Source organism: Podarcis pityusensis, assembly GCF_964106645.2.
Source record: "Podarcis pityusensis genome assembly, chromosome: 14".
Taxonomy (NCBI): domain Eukaryota; kingdom Metazoa; phylum Chordata; class Lepidosauria; order Squamata; family Lacertidae; genus Podarcis; species Podarcis pityusensis.
Genome location: NC_138039.1, coordinates 47,308,170 through 47,319,848, shown reverse-complemented (window position 1 = coordinate 47,319,848; position 11,679 = coordinate 47,308,170).

The following is an 11,679-nucleotide window of genomic DNA, read 5'->3' as shown; positions in this document are numbered from 1 at the left end:
TCAAACATGCCTTGTTTGAATGGAAGCCTGCATTAAGAGTCTTCACATCATTACAGTCCGGAGGGATCCCGGGTGGTGCAATGGAGCACAATGACGGAGGAAAGGCCGGCCACGTGCGCACGTTGAGTCTCTTGCTCAGGAGGCTCCTGGGACTCGTCAATCTGGCCAGGGCAGCCAAGGTGCGTATCCTGCACAGCTAAGGGAATGATTCAGCGGTTGTTTCCGTGGTCCCACCCCCATCTCAAGCACTAAAGGAACAAATCCAGCCAGCCTCATAATACCAACAGCTCCTTTAACAAGGAAAAGGCACAAAGGTAAGAACAGAGTGGAGAGACTCCATTACTAAGAAATCAATGAGATATTATATGCCAGGTTATTGTTTAGCATTTCCCTATAATGCCCAAAGTGGTTCAAAAGCCTTGCTGAAGCGGAGTCAAGGCGACAGTGTCTACCCCCCCCATCTCCCCCCTGCTCTGTCTTGCATTGGCTGAAACAAACATTTATCCCCTTTCATAAACTTTTTTGGGGCATGGGGCGGGAAGTGCATGCATCTCTACATTTCCTCACGTTTTGGTCATTTGAGGGAAAAGTGTGGCTAACCCAAACTCAACACTCACCCTCCTTTTCTGCCTTTGGTGAGGGAGGTTTCAAAATCACTGCTCCTGAGATGCCACAGCAGTGGTTTCTTCTCAGGTGCATTGAGTGTTGACCAAATAGGAGGCTCTTTTGGGTGGTCCCAGGCTGTGCCCAGGCCTCCTGGAGCCAGCATGGTGTAGTGGTTAAGAGCGGTAGTCTCGTAATCTGGTGAACCGGTTTTGCTTCCCCGCTCCTCCACATGCAGCTGCTGGGGGACCTTGGGCCAGTCACACTTCTCTGAAGTCTCTCAGCCCCACTCACCTCACAGAGTGTTTGTTGTGGGGGAGGAAGGGAAAGGAGAATGTTAGCCGCTTTGAGACTCCTGAAGGGGAGTGAAAGGCGGGATATCAAATCCAAAATCTTCTTCTTCTTCTTCTCCTGGGAAGGAGGAACAGAACAGCGGCTGACCTCAGGTTGGAAAGTGGGGGGGGGGGGGGCAGCTTCCCAGGACAAAAAGAAATCTGTTCCTGGAAAGTGAAATGATGTCTATGCTGGTGGTGTGTTGCTCAGCACCATGGCCAGATCCAGGCACGGCAGCTTGCATCCAACCACATTTATTATGTATAAGCAACTCTGCCATTTTTTTCCAATCTCAGAAATCAATAGTTGTTTTCTATCTTCTACAGCAAGCGCTGAACAAGAGAAATCCATTTCTAGCAAATGCCTGAAAGAGGAGCCATAAATCAGGGGCTTTGCTCTAAGCCCTGGGGAGGCCAAGAGGAGGCCTTAAAATGTCACTTGGTTGATTTTATTTGAAGACAGTATTTCTTTTGCTCTGGAGGACACTCTTTCATTCATTTCTCTGCAAAATTTTACACTGCCTCAAAAGTGACAGGTGCTTATTTTAATTTTTTTCATCTTCTTTCTAGCTGTGGCCTGAATGACTGATGCGCCATCATTTTTTTGAATTCTACCCTCTTGGTTTCCATTTGGTCATGGTCAACTGGTACCAGAATCCACATTTTTCTGGTTGCATTCTTTTTCAAAATTGTCCTGGAGAGCTGTGCAAGAGGAGCAAACTTTGGTTTCAGGAAGCAATAACAATCCCTTGTGTCTCAGCCAAAGGCCAGAATAATTCATTTCCTTTACCCATGAAAAGTTTAAGAGGCATTCCCAAATTATTTTATTATTAATAAATGTCTGCTGTGTTTTTTTCTTTAATGTCAACTTTACTTCCAGTAATTCCCACCGCCATGTTTCCATTTTGAGTAATAATAAATTCTTCCATCTGTGTCCATGTTAAAATCTCTCCACTGTGAGAAGCCATATTAAAATAATATTCCAGAATTCTCTTTGTATATATGCTTTACTTCACACCCAGTTCAGTATTTCTATTTACTGTTGTATTTCCATTTTCTCTCTCTCAGCTCCATCAATGCCAAATCCAGATGATTCTCCATCTTTCCATTTATTATTTTATCCTCCCTTCTCCTCCAAGCCCTTGTATGAAAGGCATTTCCATTTCACCATTTGCTTTCTCCAATTTTGCTGTTTCATCATCCTGTGCTACCAGCTCTTCATCCATTTTGCCTGAAATCTCTACATCATCCCCAGTTCTGTTTTTCATTTCATATCTCTCTGATTTATTTTCTTTCCCCCCTTTCATCAAATGTTGATCTGATCATTTTTAATTGTTCAGCCATCTACTGCCAAACAATACCAACAGTCACTGGGAGATCCAAAGAATTGCCACACATGATGTTTTTCATGCTGTTAATAACTCAATCTCTCAACTATACCTTAAGATTTCCACCTTAAGAACACAGTCACAAGGTTTTTTTCCCAGAGGAAACAATGGCTGGTTTACTTTCAGTTTCCTATCAAAAAAAATTTTTTTTAAAGAAGAAAAAGAAAGATTTTTCACACGAGGAATTCCCCCATTTGTTTATTGTCAACCATAAATCAAGCTTTTTGCTCTGCCTTGGACACTTTAACAGCCAGTTTTTCTTCTCTTCTTTTTAAAGACAGAAAGCAGCTATTGAAATTTCCCCAATAGGAAAACTTGCACCAGCAGACAGAAAAATCTCTCATAAGATACAGAGATTGTCCCAAAAATGTTTAAGAAAGAGAGGATGTAGATCTTATTCCCATAAAGGGTTCTTACATGGTGTTTGGACTTGATGTTGGTTCCTCAACGTGCCAGCTCATTTTAGCTCCTTGTCTAAGCCCCAGATGCCAACAGCATAAAATGGCTTTGATCAGAGCATTTGAAGTTATTCCCTCAATCACTCTTTATCTCAGAGTGATTTGATAATCAGACCTTCAGTCTGATGACAGTGGTACCTCGGGTTACAGACGCTTCAGGTTACAGACGCTTCAGGTTACAGACTCCGCTAACCCAGAGATACTACCTTGGGTTAAGAACTTTGCTTCAGGATGAGAACAGAAATCGTGTGGCAGCAGTGGGAGGCCCCATTAGCTAAAGTGGTACCTCAGGTTAAGAACAGTTTCAGGTTAAGAACCAACCTCCAGAACGAATTAAGTTCTTAACCCGAGGTACCACTGTAATTATCACCACATAATTATCTTCTGTCCGCAGAGAGCCAACAACAGACAGTCAGTCCCCCGGAAGTGAGTTTTAGTGACTGGTTGTTTTGTCAATGACTTACAGCAGGGGTGGGTGACCTCCAGTCCACCAGGATTCTATTTAGCAGACTAAGCCATTTTGGTGAAGCTGCACCCATCTGCCAGTCACCCAGTATCATCTAAACAGGTGGCTGGGTTGGACTAAGAGGGACTTCTGAAGTGCTGACGATCCGCTGATTGGTGGTTGGGCTTCAGCGCATCATTCTTTGCAAATCCTTGCTTGGCACATTGAAGTCCTGATGATGAGCTGATGGGTGCTTCAAAGTGCCCCACAGACCAATGTGGAAGGAGTCTGCAAAGAATCATAGACTCATAGAATTGTAGAGTTGGAAGAGACCATGAAGGGTCACTTAGTCAAACCCCCAGCAGTACAGGAATATTTTGCCCATGACCCAGAGATTAAGAATCTTATGCTCTGCAGTCAAATCTGGTCCATGTGGGGTAGGAGAGAGGAGAAACCGGCCCTCTGACAGGAGCCAGCTCTCCACCCTACCTTACAGCATTCTTAGAGATTGTTTTGCTTCTGAGACTTTATATTGTTAAGATTTTCCAATTTGCAACAACTTATTTACGTTTATTCCCCCAAGCCCCTAATTTTATCTCAATATTAGCAGAATATATTTCTCGTACATCTTGTCTTACCCTCTTTAAAATCTTAAGCAACTTCTCATATATGGCTTCAGCATATTGCATTTATGCTTTTATAATATAGTGAAGCATTCTTATTGCTTTTGCTCTTAAGTTAGCTGGAGTGGTGAGAGAGTGTTAGAAGGATAATAGCTTTCTTATAGTTCGCTTTTTCATCTATGATTTCTTATTACGCCTTAAGTAGGTAATGCAACAGCTTCATGTTCCTTCTGTTTTTAATAGCCCCATTGTAATGGTTTCAAGCAGTATATGGTAATCGTTTTTATATTACTGTTTATTTTGCATCATGCTTTCCCTTTAAAATGAATATTTGCAATCATTTACTATTTGTCAATTATATTAATACATTTTAAATTGGCTTTCCTTTTGGTGTGGTTCTGGCTCACCATATGCTCACTGGATTATCTTGGGTGACGTTAACTCTTGCCTTAACTCCTTCCCAGAAGAGAGCCATGACCCAACATTCCCGCAAAAGATACGTGAGATCAGCCTGCAGAGGCCCACACCTTGGGCACCTGTCTTCATGCAGTCTAAAAATAGATAAGGGATGAATGTTTAAAATCTTGACTCGAATGAAGAAAGTATGAGTTGCACCTTCAAAAACAGAGAGTAACCGAGTCACTGTTTGATCTGCAAATTTGTATGCCTGTCACTGGCACCTCCAACTGCAGAAAGAAACTTGGCTCAACCCAACTGGGGGAAGGTCTGTGGAGATTCCTCATTTTTCGTTTGCTTAAAGGAGAAGGACAGGCAAGAACAGTGAGCCCATGCAAAGCAAAGCAAATCCATTGCAGTTTTCCCTTTTCATTTCTTAGAACAGTGAGAAAAGGCTGTTCTTTCAGAAATTGAGAAATGAAAGGTAAACTTCTCTTCTGCAAGCCACAAGGGCAAAGATTTCCTGGGAATCTGACTACCTGACCCTGGAGGCTCCTTCCTCCTGCAGTGGAAAAGACTTTTGAGGCAGAAGCAGCAGCAGGCCTCCCCATCTCCATGTTGGTGTTCAAGCTGTCCAAATTTCAAGGGTGTCTTGGGGTGAAAGCCACTGGCAGGGCAAGTGATAAACTTGGCTATTAAAGGATAATATATAATTTTGCTTTTTGATTGACACTAAACCTGTCACTCATATAACAAGAGTTCTCGGAAATTCTCCCAAGGGCACCTCTCACTTGGAAAGCTTTTTATTTCTTTATCACAAGAGCAAGATGGGAGTCAAACTTGACAAAGCCGCTTGAGGGTGAATGAAGGCTTCCTTTTCCTTTCCCGGTTTGGCAACCATGAGCAGCCCAACATCAGTTTAGGGTAAAAGCGTGTAGGGAGAAGGAAATGAATTATTAAACCTGGCGCATTTCCATTTAGAAGCTGTGAGGGCACCAGACAAATAAGAGCCCAGTGCAGTGCCCCAGAGAACGCAGGCCTGGCTGCTCCCTTTGGACTCTTGTCTCCAAAAGAATTATAGCCGGTTTCAAACCCCCATAGCTTAAACACCCTGAACTCTTTTGTGGCAGGCCTGGAAACCACGTGATGAGCACTTTCTCCAGGGCTGGAAAGAACAAATTGTTTCTTTAAGCTCTTTTTCTATATCTTACTGAGCCACCCATTATGCAGATAGTTATAACTTGGTTAAAAAGGAAAAGGAAATATATATTCAGAGTGCTGGTCTGCTTCTAGTGTTCCCCCGCCCTCCTCCTCCTCCTAAACTGAAGTCTGCTGCCTGGTCTTTGTGTCTTGATGGCCTGATTTCCTGGACTGACGCTCTGGGCTGCTCCACAGGGAAAGACTGCGCTTCCCAGGACAGAGGCAGCTAATGAGAAGAGTCATTTCATCACCTCCGTGCTATTTTTACAAGTGCAGATCTGAATTTAATCTGGCATCTGGTTCTGAGCTCACCTGAATCCACCAAGCAGGAATCTCAGATGGCAATTTGTAGAAAACTGTATTGGCAGATTCTGATTGAACACAACTGGTTTGCAGGAACAGCTCTAAACGAGTTAATTATGGTGCGGCTCATCTTTTTAATATTATGCAGCTGCTCTGCCTGGGAAAGGCTTCCTTGCCCCTGTTGGAGCGTCTTGTATCTGGCCAGGCCTGCCTGGCATGGAAGAAACAGGGCAATTCACCAGATTCTGCCTGTCCACAAACCTCAATGGACATATGGGGAGAGATGAGCAATTCTGGCTGTGCATGCCTGCAGGCTGATGGATGGCCCCTTGGAAAGGGGTCCTCCTAGAACTGAGCCCAGGAGTTGGAGGCTGATTGGCATGGGAAAGCTCCCAGGTATTATGGCCCTGAAGTATGGTTGGGCAGGTGGCCAGACGGCAAACGAGCCTCTGCCTTGGCTTTTGGGATGCACCATGGTGGCTGTGAAGGGCTCTGTCTTCTAGGCAATTTGCCTCTCTTGCCTACATCTCCAGACAAATTAAAGCTCAAGGACCTGTTCGTCTACATTGCTTGAAAGTCTGCACTGCAAAGCATAAGCCAGGAACCAAATAAGCAGCAGCATCCACATCCCCTGAGATGTGCAAGGGAGGTGCCAAAACACCCCACTACCCCTGACTTCCACTTCCTCAACCCTCATTGGAGTTTCCAACTTCCTCCAAATTGTTCAAGCCTATGAAATTTGCACTTTCTGAATCAAAACGTGAGCTGAAACGCAGCTGTCTTTTGAAATTTGCGCTACTTGGAATTTTCCATTGCGGTTCTCCAGCCAAATGTATGCAAAATGCATGTTACAAGGGTAAAAATGCATATATTTCTAGAATTTGAGAAGCTGACGGAGGCCCTGGGGAGCTGCTTCCTGTGTCAGTGGGGCCAGATGCACCAAAGATCAGGCCTGGAATAATAAGGCAGCTTCTGACGTTCCTAATACAGCCAGGGCAGAAGATCTACTTTAAGTGGGAATCTATTTTTGGTGTGCGGGGAAAAAGTTCCCAGAGTGGATTTTATTTTTCTCATGGCTTTGTTTGTAGGTAGGGAACTGGAGCACCTAAATTTATGGGTGTTTCTTCTCTTTCTCTCTCACCCCCTCATCTGCCAGAATTCCCTCCCACCCCATTTTTAAGGGCGGAGGAGAGTAGGAGCAGCTGCCTCTGGGTCGGCTTCGCCCTTCTCAGCTCCAGTGTTGTTTTTCCTTTGATGTGTTTTAAATAAGAGAAACAACCAGATATTCAGCTTGGCCAGAAAAAAAGAAGTAAAATTTCCTAGCAATTCATTGCTAGTGGCCAATTTCACTCTGGGCAGCCAAGTGTTGAAAGCTGATGGTTTTAATATTTTTTCCTTTCATAATTTATTAGAATTCCTCCCCAGATGCAAAACAGCACAAAACAATGAAGCTGATTTTTCCTTTTTAATAACCCCGGTTAACGTATTTAATTTTGTAAAAGTTATGCCTCCTTCTGTCAATATCTTAGAAAGAGGTATTGACTGAGACTTTGGCTGTATGCATTATACTCAATTAGTTGGTTAAGAATCTTTAGTGGAGACCATTAAAAATAAAGTCTGAATGATGCAGGTTGACTGGAAGGGCTGCTTCTCTAGAAGAAAACAGAGAGTAGTAACATGTGCACAACTAGGGCAGGCTCTCACTAAGTATGTAGAGGCACAATAGCCACTCAAAAATGGAGACTTTGCAGTCAGTTAGAGAGGATGAACCGTGATGCACAGGCAGTTTCTGGCTGGGAGAGCAGGGGAAGGAGTGAAAATGTTAGTTCTTGACCTGCTGCAAAACACACAAACTTCCCCAAAAGTATGAAGCAGAAGAGCCATGCTACCTTGTGCACTGTAGAAATATCTCCTGTCTGAACAAGCCTTGCACTGACTGCCAATATAACTCTGCAAGGCCCCATCATACGCCGCTTCTTCCTAAAACAGAAGTGTGGGGAAATCTGCAGTCAAAATGACAATTATATTTGCTAAATAAGCATATGAAGGGGTTAAAACACGCAGAATTCTCGTATAGAGAGGTATGTGTCAGGTCACATACCCCTACATCCTGTGGTAGGAAATAGGACCAGGGATGTCAATCTTTTCTTTGTCCCCCTTGCCTCAGTCACTCTCTTCCTTTCAGACCAATGATATGAGCAGATGTGCATTCTTGGGCTTATATTTCCCTCACACATGTGGGACAGGAGGTTTAAATTTTAATTTACAGATTTAATGCTCAACCCATCTCCTCTGGAGAGGAGGAGCTCCGCTCAGTTGGTACCATGGTCCATCTGGCTGCTCTGGGAAGCCCACCAACAGGACACGACAGAGAGATGCCAAAGCCTTCTAGGACATGGGTAGGCAACCTAAGGCCCGTGGGCCGGATCCGGCCCAATTGCCTTCTAAATTTGGCCCACGGACAGTCTGGGGATCAGTGTGTTTTTACATGAGTAGAATGTGTCCTTTTATTTAAAATGCATCTCTGGGTTATTTGTGGGGCATAGGAATTCGTTCACCCCCCAAAAAATATAGTCTAGCCCCCCACAAGGTCTGAGGGACAGTGGACCAGCCCCCTGCTGAAAAAGTTTGCTGATCCCTGTTCTAGGCATAGCTGTCAACTTACAGATTTGAAAATAAGGGACCAGCAGCCTCAAAAATAAGGGATCAGCAGCCAAAATAAGGGATTTTCCGAGCACAGGTATGTTCAGCTTCTGAGCCCCTCCGAGCCAAAGGCAAAAAAAGCCCAGCCAGCAGCCAAACAAAGCCTCAAGCGGTGGTTCACATAGCGCAGCAACCCGGCAAAGGGGATGCAGCAAGGAAAACCACCGTCATCTCTCTGCTGGGAAGCGCTGAGCAAAGGCGAGTCCCCAGGCAACGCGGCCGATTTGATCGGCACAAGGCATGCAAGCTCCACCCCCCCAGTCGTTCTTAAACTCCTTATTGGGTGAGCAACGCAGCCAAGCAACACAGTTGGAGCCTCCCTCCTCCCTGGCTGGCAGGGAGGGAGGGAGAGGAGCTGCTTCCTTTGAAACCCGGGAAATTTAAGGGACATCATCAATAAGGGACAGCAGTGGGACATGGCGCTGGGATAAGGGAGTTTCCGCCAAATAAGGGGCGGTTGACAGCTATGGTTCTAGGAGTTGGCTCTCCAGGGTTTCTGGCAAAAGATTCCAAGCCCTACCTGGAGATGCTGCCCCAACAGGTTGAATCAGGGACATTCTGCATGAAAACCTTTCTGCCACTGAGCCATGGCCCTTCCCCAAAGGCAACAACTGGGCTTCAAAGGTGCACTGCCTCTGAATGTGGAGGCTCTACATAGCCACTCTGACAGCGGCATGTTTACATAAAGCAGAACTTTGACAAATGGGAAGAGACTTTAACCCCTCCCTTCCCACCACTGTGCCTCCAGTCTCAAGACAAGAGTCATAAAATCATAGAGCTGGGAGCCTTTCTCCTTTAAGCTCTCACGCCCCTAGCTGTAAAAACTCACTACTGTGATGGAATTGGCAGAAATGACTGGCAGAATCCGAGACCAGGGAGAAGAGTCGGTGAAAGAAGACTGGAAGAAATTTAAAGACTATTTACAGAAATATTGTAAAATTAATGAATCTTAGAAGGATGTTGGATAGAAACTAAGTGGTTTCCAGCAGTAATGCGCTTAATGGTAAGGATTTGCTGAACTAACAAACTGAACTGGAATACAAAAAAGGGAGGTACGAGGAGGTCCGGGGAAATAAGTGTATGGAAGATATGTTATGGAAAATTAATGTGTTTTTAACTGTTTTTATTTTGTATGTTTCTTTTTATTTTTCATTTCTTTGTTATATCTTAATAAGGGTTTTGTTATTCTTTTTTCTGTATCTTGTATTTTCTTGTATTTTTATTTTTTGTTTTTGTGTAATTCTTGTATTTTTTGAAATTTTAATAAATATCATTTAAAAAAAACAACAAGTCACTACTGTGCCTCCAAGAACATCCGCTCTGCTCTCAGCCAACCCTTCCCCCTCCTTTAGAAGCCTTTTGCAAAGCCAGCAGTAGATGGAAAAGAGGCCCAAGTGGACCCATATTTCTCATGTTGTAGTCAGACCTGAGTCCTGGCCCGGCCAATACTAAGTTACAATATCTGGGAAACTCCTGCATCCCCATTTCCCCACCCAACTGGCTAGCTGTATGGCAGGCAGCCTGAATCAAAAAGACTAGCTGCAAAAGGGCAGGGGCCATGGCTTCCCCAATTATAAACTAGCTGCAAGAAGTTTGTTTGTGTGGCCGGAAACGGGTATTTTCTGTGGCAGCCCATAAATTGTGAAACTCCCTGTGCACAGAGGTGCACCTGCTTGAAGACACATCTCTTTATCCTGGCCTTTGACACCTGAGATTCTTAGGACCTGCCCTACTTTTGTAGTTTCACTGTTTTTAATCTTCTCTTTTAAACCTTTGTAACTCTCAGTCCTTCGGGTAAAGGTTGGGTAAGAAATCAGTGTAATGTGAGAAGCACAATAGCTTGCAATCCCTTCTGTTCACCCCATTTCTTTGCAATTATGTTTTTGCTTCTTTCGAAAAACACCTTACAAGTTGTTGATAACGCCTGAAAGAGCCCTTCAGATATCCAAGCCATGTCCATTAAGGGCCCATTGGTAAGGCCTAGCTAGTTGTCAATGGCCACCCTTTTCATTTTTGCTTCCGATGAATTTGGGCCAAATACGCAACATTTAAAGCCCTTTTATGCCACTTTAAACAGTCACAACTGACTGTGTGCATCTGCGGAAAGAGGCAATGGTTACCCTGGGCTCAGGGAGGCAGCCCACTGGATCCTCACAGCCAGCAGCCTCTGGACTCAACACCTGGCCACCCAGGAGGCTTTTGGGTGCCAGGAAGGGTGCTGAACTCCAGGCGTCCCCCCTCTCTTCCTGCTCATGGCACTAGGGAGAGGCTAGTTAAAGATGCAGCTCCGCTTCCCTCTGACGTGGGGGATGCCTCATTAAGCAGAGCTTTGCTTCTCATTTGCAGCCAGCTTCTCGCTGGTCCCACTTGAGAGCCGAAGTGCATTTGTAGCAGCTGTGTTGCAGCTGATCTGCAGTGTGGGGGCCAAAGCCACCTAGCCAAGGAAGAAGAGCAGCACTTAAAAATTAACAGGGGGCGGGGGCAGGAGGAGTGATGACATTTCCCTGTATTTGGGCTCCACTGGACAGAGATTGCCATTTTTCCTGCGGCTGCTTCTGCTGCAGCCCTCACATCCTAAGCACAATGGATATTTTATCTCCTGGTAAAGAAGCCAGAAGGTGGTTTTTTGTTTTGTTTTGTTTTGTTTTGTTTTACTATTCCGTGCCAACGGTGTTGTTGCTGGTGGAGGGAATGCCTGTTTGCAAATGAGCATTTTCCAAACTGGTGCTGAAGGCCCTGAATGCAGATCCTGCTCCATTCATTAATTAGAGCAGGCATAGGCAACCTTGGCCCTCCAGATGTTTTGGGACTACAACTCCCATGATTCCTAGCGAACAGGACCAATGGTCAGGGATGATGGGAACTGTAGTCCCAAAACATCTGGAGGGCTGAGGTTGCCTATGACTGGATTAGAGGATGTGTCTACCTGTATCTTCCTTCTGTTTCAAGAGTCAGGACAGTGGAGACAATCCAGCCCTATCAGGGTTCATTCACTGTTCCCACTGAAGTGAAGAGTGAGGTGTGCAAGAGGGTGCCTGCCTGTAAAGGGGGGGGGTAGCCATTCTTAGGTCTGCGGGATGTATCATTCACTGTAGCAGTCAAATACAATATTTCCTGCTTCCTATAGTGGACACACAGGCAAATGTTGCTCCAGACAGGGAAGACTTCCTGTCATACCTGCTTTGGAGCATCCTCCCCCTGTGTGTGGCCAGGTAGATGGGTGTGACC